Source organism: Protopterus annectens, chromosome 1.part0, assembly GCF_019279795.1.
Source record: "Protopterus annectens isolate FY-2018-M chromosome 1.part0, PAN1.0, whole genome shotgun sequence".
NCBI lineage: Eukaryota > Metazoa > Chordata > Ceratodontiformes > Protopteridae > Protopterus > Protopterus annectens.
This window is the reverse complement of record NC_056725.1, coordinates 374,713,514-374,727,580: the sequence shown is the minus strand read 5'-3', so window position 1 is coordinate 374,727,580 and position 14,067 is coordinate 374,713,514.

Here is a 14,067-nt window from a genome sequence, read left to right as displayed (position 1 = left end):
AAGTACACTGAAATATCACTGTTTTTGGAGGGTTACAATTAAAACAAAAACCCATCTGGAAAAGTAAAACCAATTTGCCGGCTTCTACAGAAATTCTAACAGTCAGTTAATGTTGGTAGAAGCCACATTCCGGGTTTATAATAAAAGGGGAAAAAGGTACCTTTTGCAAACAAACCTTTCTAGCTTAAATTAAACCTGAAAAAAAAAGCAAAAAAGTAAAAAGGAAAAGAAAATTTTTATTGGAATATTTTTCAAAAATTTTTTCCTTTTCTAATTTCGTAAATAAAAAGAAAAATAAAATTTTTAGTATTATGCACTTAATCAGGTCTGAACAATTTGTAAAAATTAAAAAGCATGCTGTTGCAGAACTCATCCAAGATAAGAATTGGCACTTTTGTTATGGATGAGAAAAGCACGGAGTTATTTTTAAATCACCGAAAAGGGAAAATACAAATTTAAATGAGATTGGAAAGAACATCGCAACAGAGTTAAGTGGGATAAGCTGATCTTCCCTTTTCGGGTTATGCAATTTGAAGGGATATTTTACAGCTATGCAGTTAAGGCTCATATACATAACACAAGCAGAAGGTTATAAATCAAAGCATCAATGGATGACAGTGAAATGGTGGCAGGGATAGTTTGAGAATTAAGGAGAAAGAGAGAGAGAGAAGAATATGGAATGCATATTCTTAAGGAGAACAACCACCACCATATAGAATAAAGTGGCAGAAGGTATTCAATGAACTAAGCCAACACTAGAATGGAGAAAGATTTTATCAGTAGGGGTGACTGCAAGTATGGGCAGAGAAAATAACCGGGAAAGGGGGGGGTAGAGTTTACTGGAGAAAAAATTAAAAGAACAGTATTGGGAGCAAACTACTAAAGTAGGAAAGGTAATTAAGTAGAACAAGGCCAAACAGAAACTTGCACTGCAGGATTTGAGACTGTGTTCCCTAACAGGGACTGATTTCAGAGTGCAAGCAAAGAGAAAGGAAGAGTAGAATGACAAGTGAATGACCAACTTTGGTAGTTTTTGTAGAACAGAAGCTGCTGTGAAAAAGGAATAATTAGTAGGGCTTATAAAATATTACATGATAGGTATATAAATTAATCAGAGGAGGTCAGACAAGATTTGGATGAAAGACTGGAAATGAGTTTAAAAAGTAACAGAAGGACATCTAAATGGTACTAACGTCCAGAAGGCTTAATCATAATGAAAACGGGGCCTATTTTCATTAGACATGAATCAATAGGAGTTTGTCATAGACAACTTGCCTTTCGAATCCTGTGGTATTTTGTGAATAGGTGACTACAGCACTTGGTGAAGGAATGACAGTGCATGTTGCTTACTGTAACCTTACTAAAGCATTCATCACTATTTCTGCATACAGGAATACCTCACAAATTAAAGGCTATAAATGCTAATTCACACATCACTCACTCAACAAATACTGGTTAAGCATTCAGAAACAAGTCAGGGTGGGGGCTACTTGGGAAGGCTTATGTGATCCCATCCTAGGGCCAGTTCTTACTAAACTATTTTCTAAGTTCCGACATTGTTCTTGAATATGAACATGAAAAATGTACTATGGGTAGCAAGATATGTTGATGTTTTTATATTAGGCAACACAATTATTTCAATAAAAATAGTCTACAAAACAAACACTGAATGTAGCAGTTAATGGCCTCAGTATTAATGTTAGCAAATGTAGTACCATGAGATGTTGCAGACAGACAGTATTATTGTGCGAGTAAGCCAGCCATAATAGCAGATGTTCAAATTATCACTCCCAAGTTATAAGGGCTACAGCCAGCCAGCTTTCAAAAGATTCAGGGCACCATCCACATGACCAAACAGTCAACTCAAGATGAACCGACTAACAGTCAGGCCTGGGTGCCAAGCCCATCACAGCTTTCATGCCAACAGAGAGAAGAAAGGAGACACTTTTGAGATTTTAAGTATTTTGCTTCAGATTATTTGTTACTGCATTGCTGCCTACTTTTGAGCATTTTCTGGCTTGTTAAACTTGATTTCTGTGTTGGTAACTGTATTTAGAATACAACCTAGAGCGGATTACTGAAGTTCCTGCCTGCACTTATTTTTAAAATCGTTTTTTTTCTTAAAACTTGCATTTTATCTGTCTCTGGCCTAGCACTCAAGTGTGGGGTCATTTACTGCACTGTTCTAACTTGTTGATACTTGTGAACCTCTGCTTTCCTTAAAAAAAAACAAAACAAAAAAAAAAAAAATCTTGCTTTTTTCCCACTTTTCTGAGATTTAAAAAAGTTCAGTTACAGATTTGCTGTTCTGAACTGTTTGTAAGTTTCTTGGAGGGCATTGTTTGCTTGGACTAAAGGGAAGTCTCTGTGTTCATCACAGGTTCATAGGTTCATACTAGGCTATCTGCCCTAGGGCATTTATAAGCCTAGCCAGAATGTGTTTGGCTTTCGCCACCCATTTTAAATTTATTTTGCTATGCCCTTTTTCAAGGTTAGTATACTGTGCCTCTGTCTAACAGTGACACAGAAGTGTTACCCGGGGTAAACCTACGATCTCCCATCCACTCATCAAGATTCCTCTTGAAGAGAGTCAATGAGGGACTCTGCCTAACCTGGACTGGGATTTTATTCCAGAGTGAAGGGAGCCTCTGGGTTATGAATCTGTCCCTCCAGCATGTCCTATTTATTTCAGTGCTGAGGTTCAAGTCTCTCGAGCAAGTAGCTCGATGGGATTTGGATTTTCTGAGGTGCAGCATGTCCATTAATTCCGGGTTGGACATGGCTTTATCGTCAGGCACAGATCGCCTCTGAACAGGCGGTATGCCACTGAGTAGAGCTGGAGTTTCTTTAACCGGGCAGCATATGGCATCTGTTTGAGCCCTTTGATCCTCTTGGTGAGGTACTTTTGGGGTCTTTCCAGTTGCTGCAGGTGTCTGGTAAGGTACATCCCAAAAGGGGCATTGTACTCAATTATGGGCCTGATGAGGGATGAGTAAAGAGGCACAATGACGTCCCCTGATCTAGATGTGAATCCCTTCATGATTAGGTGGGCTATATAAAATGTTTTTCTAACCACTTTGGCCACGTGGTTGTCAAATGAGAGATTGCTATCGAATTGGGTCCCCAGGTCCCTAATTACTTCTTCTGTACTTAATGGATTACCACCTATGTGTTAATTTGTGGGCACTTTGTTTTTGCCAACGGGGATGACTATACACTTTTTGGCATTTAGCTTGAGGCCATGGCTCTGGCACCAGTTATCTATTTCTATGAGGCCCTTTTGGAGGATGCTTGTGTCGGCTGGAGAGTCAATTATGGCGCCCAGTTTGCAGTCATCTGCGAACTTGGTCAGCCACAGTCCTTCCGTGGTGGCCTGTACCTCCGAGAAATATATACCGAACAAGAGAGGTCCCAGGACTGAGCCTTGTGGGACACCACTTGTAACTGGTTTGGAGTCTGACATGGCTCCAGCAATTCTAACCATGTGGGTTCTGTCCTTGAGCCAATTTGCAATCCATCTAGTGACATAGGGGTTTATATTTAAGCTGGTGAGCTTATCTATAATGCCAGTGGGGTATTGTATCGAAGGCTTTTGCGAGGTCCAGGTAGGCTGTGTGGACCACCTTCCCTCGTCAATGGCCTTGGTGACTGTTTCAAAGAAATCAACCAGGTTTAAGAGGCAGGATCTGCCCTTAACAAAACCGAACTGGGTAGGATCCAGTGTTTGTAGGTCCCCAATATCTTTATTTATGAGGTCCATGATGATCCTTTCCATAGCTTTGCAGACCAAGCTAGTCAGGCTTATGGGCGATAGTTTCCAGGATCTGTTGAGGCACCACCTTTATGGAGAGGGACCACTGTTGCTGTACGCCACTCTTTGGGCACATATCCTGTAGTAAGGCTGAGATTGAACAGTAGTTTTATGTTTGGGTTTAGCTCTTCTTGGAGTTCATGTAGGATGCAGCCCGGGACACCGTCTGGTCCCATTGATGCTGTGTTTTTGCTTTGGAGAGGCGGCTCTTACCTGAGCATCTGAGATGTCAGGGGCAGCACTCTGCTGGGATAGATATTTTCCCTTTTGGTGGGGAAGTTTGCGCTGAACCTGTCAGCTAGGATGTTGGCAATGTCTGTGGGTTCGGTGTATTTTTTTGTCATTTTGGACTAATTCTGAGCATATCTGGGAATTACCACCCAGGTTCCTAACATAACTAAAGAAAGCCTTGTGATTATCCTTAGTGTCCTGTGCAATTTTTCTCTCAAAGCTGGCCTTAGACAATTTTATGTGTGCCCGTAGTTTTTTGCTAATACTGATCAGTGATGCCTTCCCTTTTTGGGATTTTGCTCTATCATTTAGTAGCTTCCTCCTTCTATTGTATAGTTTGTTTATGGCTGGGGTCCACCAGACAGGACGTCTGCCTTTGGAGGATTGGGTCTTGGTTTTATTTGGGATTGCATGATCCATGCATTTCTGAAGGTGTTCATAGAATGCGTTTATAAAGGATTCTGCAGTCTGGGCCGTATTTTCCACAGGCCCAGGGGCTTTGAAGGATTCCACCTCAGTTTTGAGGAGTGTGAAATTTGCTTTAGAGAAGTTTTTCACTGTGGTTTTCTAGGCAGGGTGTGGGATCGGGATGTGAATATCCAGTGAGATTAGTTTATGGTCTGATCTTACCAGTGAGGGATACACTTCTGGTCTGGAGCATAGAGTCCCCATGTTGGTGATGATCAGGTCCAGTATGTTTTCCCCTCTTGTGGGAGTGGTAACAAGTTGTTCCATAGCATTTGAGTTTATAAATTCTAGGAACCTTTGGGCTAGGGTGTTGGAGCTAGAGTAATGCTCCCAGTCTATGTTTGGGTAGTTGAAGTCTCCCAATATAATGGTGTTTGGAGAGACCTTCATATTTTCCAGTGTTCTCAGGAAGGCCAAGTGGGGTTCCTGAGTTTGGGAGGGTGGTCTGTAGCAGGCTATAAACTGGAAGGCAGTTTTACCCACTGTTAGTTGCACATGGATAGTCTCTGATGCTTCGTGCTTTGCCACCAACCTGGAGGTATGGGTATCTTTGATGAATATCGATACTCCCCCCTCCTTTTGTGGTTCGGTCCAAGTTTAGGGACGAAAAGCATGGTATGAGGTATAACCTGGTAGTGCTGGGGTGCTCTCGGGAGCCCTGAACCAGGTTTCTGTTACTGCAAAGATATTGATGTTCTCCATGCTAAGGAGAGTTTCGAGTGCGTGCATCTTGAGGTTTAGACTTCTGGCGTTGAGTAGCATTACTCTTAGTTTCTTATCCCTTGTGATACCTATGGAGGTGGGTTTGTCTTTGAGCCTTGCCTAAAAAGGCACTATGGGGTAGCAAGAGCCTTTGCCAATATCCAAAGCCCAGGGTGACAGGTGCAAGCCGTCCCTAGCGAAGCATCGTGGCTTGTCGAGCATATCATCCCAAGCTGACAGGCATTGGATCCCCTTTGAATGACACCAGTACTTAAGCCAATTGTTGAAATTGATCATCTTGTCTTCATATTGTGGCATCATTCTTGGTGAGGGTAAGATGCTACTCAAGGTCAGGGTCATACCGGCCTGGGCTACATGCTCAGAGAGCTCCTTTATGTCTCTTTTCATGTAGTCCAGGGAGGTACGTCTCAGGTCATTCACACCAGCATGGACAATGAATGAGTCATATTTGTACTTGCCTTGGAGTGACCTGAGTGCTTGTGTTATGTGGCGGATCCTAGCGCCCGACAGGCTGCTCACCGTGACCCTCTCCTTGTTCAGCCTGGTGAGCGGGACGTGTGCCTGACGATAGAGTCACCTATTACAAGTGTATCAGGTGTGTTGTTTAGTCTTAAGAGCTTTGACTGTTCGGCACACTGGCTTTGTGAGATATGTGTTGCACGTGTTTTGTTTTGGGGTAGCGGCTGCTTGGGTGTCTGCTTTGGAGGTCTCTGCTGCTTCGGCAGATCTTTATTTAGAGCCTCCGAGTATGTTTTTGTGTGATTATGTGTTTGGTTTGCTGTCGTGGTAGGTCTATGTGAGACTGGAATTGTAGTGAGTGTGGTTTCCTTCTCCCCCTAACTGGTTATGCCAGTACTGAGTTGAGAGAGCTTAGCCTCCAGTTTGGCTATATGGTTGCATCTCTCACATGTGTTGGAATTTGTTGGGAGGAGGAGAGGGTTGTCTGTGTACATGAGGCAGTTGTATCATTGCCTCAAGATTCCCAGATTCACCAGCTGGACCGGAGAGGAGATTGACAACTCACCTTTGGACATGCTAGAATAATATTGGGAATTCCTTAATAATTGAAAACCAGGGCCAGTGGGGAGTGAGGGTGTAGTGCTTTTAATTTTTAGTGCAGACTTATATAATTGCTTTAGTGAGCAAGTGCCAGGTAACTTAAGTGCAATGTGTTACAGGTAACTTAAATGCAAAAACGACAAACAGTAACTTTCTTTCAAGTGAAACAAGGAAATAAGTACAGTAAGCAATGCAGATATCACTAGTGATCCACAGAAGCGCTGAGAAGCCGCGTATTAGGTGGAATTTGCATTCCAGGGAAATAACAAGCAAACAAACAACAAGCATATAAACAAAGCTAGATTCAGCAGGCCTGGCTCTAGTCTATGCTACAGCAAACAAGGTGTACCAATTTCAGTAAGATACAGTTCAAATATTCAGGCACTATAAACCTTTAACTAGAAATTCCCAGCTCAGAAGGGCAGAGTCCAGCCCCCTTCTGAGTCCAGCTTCTTTTCCCACAAGAGTGCAGACCACAAACCTTCTTAATGTAAAATAACTGGCCTGAAGCCCAAGTGCTTAAACCAGAACTAATACACTTTAAGAATAACAGACACTGGGCTCTCAATCAGCAGTTCCCAACTTAGAAGGATGAAAGCTACCTGTCCTGCCACCACAGTGCATGCCACAAACCTTCCTAATGTATAACAACTGGTCTGAAGCCCAAGTGCTTAATCCAAAAGACTTAGAATGATAGCTACACTTTAATCAAGTTACTACCAAGCAGTAATAAATACAATTGAATACTTTAGAGAATGCCTGGATTAGTGCTCAAGTTACACAAACAAAGCTAGATCCAGCAGGCCCGAATCCAGTCTATGCCACAGCAAACAAGGCGCACCAACTTCAGTAAGAAGCAGTTCAGATATGCATGCACTATAAGCCTTTAACCAGAAATTCCCAGCCCAGAAGGGCAGAGTCCAGCCTCTCCTCCCACAACAGTGCAGACCACGAACCCTCTTAATGTAAAATAACTGGCCTGAAAGCCCAAGTGCTTAAACCAGAATTAATACACTTTTAGAATAACAGACACTGAGCCCTCAATCAGCAGTTCCCAACCTAGAAGGATGTAAGCTACCTGTTCTGCCACTACAGTGCAGACCACAAACCCTCTCAGTGCAAAACAACTGGTCCGAAGCCCAAGTGTTTAAACCAAAAGGCTTAGAATGAGTTACACCAAGCAGTAATAAATACAATTGAGTACTTTTAAGATGATGCAAAAGTAAAAAAAGTAGGTAGAAACACAAGTACAGTAAAAGCAGATGATTTTTTTTTTCCTGAATAAGTGCTGAGATCAAAGAAACAGATTTGAGTGCTGAAACTAGAAAACTGGCTAGTTATAAGAAAAAAAAAACTAAGCTAGAAGGCTTCCCTCCAACACAGAAGGGCTTGGGGGCTCAGAAGCCTACAAATAGTCTATACCACTTAACAGGAAAGGCAGGAAACAAGCTTAATTTTTTTTTTCTTTTTTTTCCGTTTCCCAGATGCTCTCTTTATACACAGTAGGAGTGCCTGAAATCAGAATATGATCTCACTGCACTCAGTTGAGTGAGCAAATGAGATGGGCCCAGAAGGAGTATCCAAACACAAATTTACAAGAGGGGCGGGCAGTTGCAAGGCCACTAAGATCAACACCAAAACAAAAACAGGGAGGGTGGGTGGGACTAACTGAAGAGCAGAGTCAAAACTTCCAGTTCAGTTAATATTCCTTCCACACAGTTAAAATCAATTTAAATACTGTATTTTTTTGAAAAAAAAAAGAAGAGCAGATAAAGGTACTTAAATTCTCTTATACGTCCAGTTGAATACAGCAAGTCCTTAGGCTGCTCAATGTTTATCCTCAGTGGCAGTGATAAAAATTGAGCAGCCTGCCTGCCCCTGTGGGAGTGGTTACTGCCTTGAAACTGTAGTTTTATTGGCCATTTTTGGTCAATTCCAAACTCCTTGATCTCCCTCAAACCCTCTTTTGCACGGTTTTGCACGTTTTTGCGCATAGTGCATCATCGGGCAGTGCCGCCTAATTGGGTTTAAACTATTCCTGGCTCCACAAAGTCTGCTCTTCACTTTTTCCTTTAGTACTGCTCTATCTCTCAAATTAAATACCATATTCTCATTCTAAGGCCCCTCACTGGTCCAAATAAGTAATCTTACAAGTTAGCACTAATAAATCATAAGCGCTACTTACTCTTATACTCTCTATGATTACCTTGTCCCCTATTGGTCCGTTTTAATTCAGTTCCCTATATTACTCCAGCATGTCCAAAGGTCAGTCAATGGTTTCCTCTCCAGTCCAGCTGGCGAATCTGGGAATTTTGAGGCAATGCTACAACTGCCTCATGTACACAGACAACCCTCTCCTCCTCCAAACAGGTTCAAATATATATGTGAGAGATGCAACCATATAGCCTAACTGGAGGCTCAGCTCTCTCATCTCAAAACTGGTGTAACCAGTCAGGAGGAGAAGGTAACCTCACACAACACAATTCCAGTATCACATAGTCCCACCACAACAGCGAACCAAACACATAAAAACACAAAAACATACTCGGAGACTCTAAATAAATATCTACCTAAGCAACAGAGACCTCCAAAGCAGACATCCAAGCAAATGCTACCCCAAAACAAAACACGTACACAACACATAGCACACAAAGTCAGTGTGCCAAGCAGTCACAGCCCTTAAGGCTGAATGACACACCTGATACCCTTGTAATAGGTGACTCTATTGTCAGACACACTGATGTCCCGCTCACCAGGCTGAATAATGAGAAGGTCACAGTGAGCTGCCTGTCGGGAGCTAGGATCCGCCACATAACGCAAGCACTCAGGTCACTCCAAAGCAAATACAAGTATGACTCAGTCATTGTACATGCTGGCGTGAATGACCTGAGACGTACCTCCCTCGACTACATGAAAAGAGACATAGAGGAGCTCTCTGATCATGCAGCCCAGGCCGGTATGACCCTGACCTTGAGCAGCATCTTGCCCTCACCTAGAATGATGCCACAGTATAAAGACAAAATGATCGATTTTAACAATTGGCTAAAATTTTGGTGTCATTCAAAGGGGATCCAGTGTCTGTCAGCCTGGGATGACATGCTCGACAAGCCACGGTACTTTGCTAGGGACGGCCTGCACCTGTCACCCCTGGGCTTTCGGATATTGGCAAAGGCTCTTGCCACCCCCATAGTGCCTTTTTTAGGCAAGGCTCAAAAGTCAAACCCACCTCCACAGACAGCACAAGGAACAAGAAACTAAGGGTAATGCTGTTAAACGCCAGAAGTCTTAACCTCAAGATGCATGCACTCAAAGCTCTCCTCAGTATGGAGAGCATCGATATCTGTGCAGTGACAGAAACCTGGTTCAAGGCTCCAGAGAGCACCCCAGCACTACCAGGTTATACCTCATATCATGCTTTCCGGCCCCAAAACCCAGACCGAACCACAAAAGGAGAGGGAGTTTCCATATTTATCAAGGATATCCACACCTCCAGGTTAGTGGCAGTGCACGAAGTATCGGAGACCATCCATGTGAAACTGACAGTGGGCAAGACTGCTTTTCAGTTTATAGCATCCTACAGACCACCCTCTCTAAGTCAGGAATCCCACTCGGCTTTCCTGAAAACATTGGAGAACACTAAGATCTCTCCGAACACCATTATACTGGGCGACTTCAACTACCCAAACATAGACTGGGAGCATTACTCAAGCCCCAGCACCTTAGCCCAAAGGTTCCTGGAATTTATAAACTCAAATGCTATGGAACAACTAGTCACCACTCCCACAAGAGGGGAAAACATACTAGACCTGATCATTACCAACATGGGGACTCTATGCTCCATACCAGAAGTATATCCCTCATTGGTAAGATCAGACCATAAATTAATTTCACTGGATATCCACATCCCGACCCCAACCCCAGCCCAGAAAACCACAGTGAAAAACTTCTCAAAAGCGAACTTCACACTTCTCAAAACTGAAGTGGAATCCTTCAAGGCCCCAGGGCCAGTGGAAACTACGGCCCAAACTGCAGAATCCTATATAAACGCATTCTACGGACATCTCCAGGAATGCATGGATCATGCTATCCCAAACAAAATCAAGACCCAATCATCCAAAGGCAGGCGTCCAGTCTGGTGGACCCCAACCATAAATAAACTGTACAACAGAAGGAGGAAGCTACTACATGATAAAGCAAAATCCCTAAAAGGGAAGGCATCTCTGATCAGTACTAGCAAAAAATTACGATCCCTCATAAAATCCTCCAAGGCCAGCTTCGAGAGAAAAATTGCACAGGACACTAAAGACAATCCTAAGGCTTTTTTCAGTTATGTTAGGAACCTGCGATGCAACTCCCAGACTTGTTCTGAGTTGATTCTAAATGACAAAAAATACACTAAACCCACAGACATCGCCAATATCCTGGCAGACAGGTTCAGTGCAAACTTCTCCACCCAAAAGAGCAAGTATCTATCCCGGCAGAGTGCAGCCTCCCAAACATCGCTGATGCTCAGGTGAAGGCCGCACTCTCCAAAGCAAAAAGCACTGCTTCCATGGGACCAGATGGCGTCCCGGGCTGCATCCTACATGAACTCCAAGAAGAACTAATCCCTCAAGTAAAACTGCTGTACAATCTCAGCCTCACTACAGGATATGTGCCCAAAGAATGGCGTACAGCAGCAGTGGTCCCACTCCACAAAGGTGGTGCCTCTGCGGACCCTGGAAACTATCGCCCCATAAGCCTGACTAGCCTAGTATGCAAGGCTATGGAGAGGATCATCATGGAACTCATAAACAAAGACATTGGGGACCTACAGACACTAGATCCTACCCAATTTGGCTTTGTCAAGGGCAGATCCTGCCTTTTGAACCTGGTCGACTTCTTCGAAACAGTCACCAAGGCCATAGATGAAGGGAAGGTAGTCCACACAGCCTATCTGGACCTCGCAAAGGCATTTGACACAATACCCCACTCAGGCATCATAGATAAGCTATCCAGCCTAAATATAAACCCCCATGTCACAAGATGGGTCGCAAACTGGCTCAAAGACAGAACCAACAAAGTCAGAGTTGCTGGAGCCATGTCAGACTCGAAACCGGTCATAAGTGGCATCCCACAAGGTTCTGTCATGGGACCTCTCTTGTTCGGTATTTACTTTTCTGAGATACAGGCCAACGTGGGAGGACTATGGCTCACCAAGTTCGCAGATGACTGCAAACTGGGTGCCATAATCGACTCTCCAGCTGACACAAACATCCTTCAAAAAGGTCTCGCAGAGACGGATAACTGGTGCCAAAGCCATGGTCTAAAGCTAAATGCCAAAAAGTGTATAGTCATACCCTTTGGCAAAAACAATGTGCCCACAAATTACCACATAGGTGGTAACCCATTAAGTACAGAGAAAGTAATTCAGGATCTGGGGACCCAAGTTGATAGCAATCTCTCCTTTGACAACCACATTGCCAAAGTGGTTAGAAAGACCTTCTACATAGCCCACCTCATCATGAAAGGATTCACATCTAGATCAAGAGAGGTAATCGTGCCCTTTTATTCATCCCTCATCAGGCCCATCATAGAATACAATGCCCCCTTTGGGATGTACCTTACCAGACACCTGCAGCAATTAGAAAGACCCCAAAAGTAACTCGCCAGGAGGATCAAGGGACTCAAACCGATGCCATATGCTGCTCGGTTAACAAAACTCCAGCTCTACTCAGTTGCATACCGCCTACTTCGAGGCGATCTATGCCTGACATATAAAGCTATGTCCAACCCAGAATTAATGGACATGCTCCACCTCAGTAAATCTAAATCCCTTAGAGCCACGCGCTCGAGGGACTTGAACCTCAGCACAGAAATAAATAGAACATGCTGGAGGGACAGATTCATAACCCAGAGGCTCCCTTTGCTCTGGAATAGAATTCCAATTCATGTTAGGCAGAGCACCTCACTGACTCTCTTCAAGAAGAATCTTGATGAGTGGATGGGGGATCGTAGGTTTGTCCCGGGATTACTTCCATGTCACTATTAGACAGAGGCACAGTAAACTAAACTTTAAAAAGGGCACAGTATACTCAAATCAAGGGGTGGCATAAGCCAAACACAATCGGGCTAGGCTTATAAATGCCCCAGGGCAGATAGCCTAGTATGAACCTATGAATGCTAAGCCAAGACAAGATCCTGCTAGGAAAAGAAAAGAAAAAAAAATACATATGTTCACACCTTGGCATAACAATAGGATGGAGGAAGGGTTTATTTACTGCATCAATGCCCATTTGAACATCTACTGTTATGGTAAGCTTACTTACACAGCTGTACTATGTTCTTCACATAGATCACTGCTACAGTAGCCTTAGCTATGTAGGTAGACTACTACAGCTTAAAATAACTGGAAGTGGGAGGGGGAGGGCCCAGCAGATTAGTCCTAGCAAAGCCTGTCCTAGACCTGGACAGCAGATCTAGTTTATAGTGCTTTCTAAAAGTATGCACAAAAGCCCAAGTTTCTGCTTCTAGAATACTTTTCAAAAGTACCACAGATAAAGCCAAGGTCCTGGTAGAGTATGCATTAACCCTACCTGGAATAGTTTTGTTGTTGTGGGAATAACAAACGATAATAGCCTGAGACAACCATTTGGAAAAAATTCACTTTGAAACAGGTTGTCTCTTATCTTCACAGAAAATGAGCAACTGATCAGAAGTTCTGAAAGATTTTGTTCTGAGAAGCTCGTACCAGAGTTGTCTTGTCAAAGGTATGAAGCACCATTTCTCCCTCATTTTCAGGTTCTGGAAAGAAGACAGGAAGATAGACTGGCTTAAAGTAAACTTGGATACTACTTAAGGCATAATGGAATAATTAGCTCTCAAAGAAACCTTGTGGGTTAAATGAGATAAGGTTGACTTGACACACCATAACAAGCCTACATCTCATAAAACTGTTTTCCATGTTAAAAACCTCAAGTCAGACAGATGAGCTGCTTCAGACTGAGCAAGTGGTAGCGTTCTAGCCCAAAATTAAGATCTCAATGAGAAGCCACTGGTTTTCTGAGATGCTTCTTATGTAGAACTTCTTTCAAAAGCATTTTCACATCAGACTGCATTGAAAGAGGGGGACTCATGGGCAGACACAGTGAAATGGCTGGCAAATGAACCTTGATAGAGAAGTAAGACAGGCTACAGTATAATAACTCACAGAAATGCTGTAAAACCAGAGAAACATTAGACATGACTGGGTGCTGATTCTATTGTTGGCACCGACTAGGAAAACGTTTTCTATTTGCTAACATAGGGTTTTCTAGTAGCAGGCTTTCTTGCCTCCATTAATACCTGTTCCACTCTGCCTGAAAGATATTAAGATTCAATCATCCAGTCACAGTTGGTTGTAGATGTTTGGGATCAGGATGATTCAAACAACCCTGGTCTTGAATGAGCATGTCCAGTCTGTGAAGAAGTTTCTGGTAATAGTCTCTAACAGTTTCCAAAAGAAGGAAGAACCACTGTTGCCTAGGCCAGAAGGGAATCACCACAATGATCTTTGGGGAATCCTACTGTATTTTCAGAAGTACTCTGGTAATCAGTGGAAAAGGTTGGAAAAGCATACAGCAATATTCCTGTCAAAGGAAAATAAAATAAAAGAAAAACTACATCCATCTTCCAAGCCTTCTTGCACATAACTCCTGGAACAGAATTTTGTCAGTTGATTGCTTAGAGAGAGGAGACAAAAAGATCTACCTGAGATGTTCCTCACAGATGGATCCAATCTTGGAAGACCCCTTGAC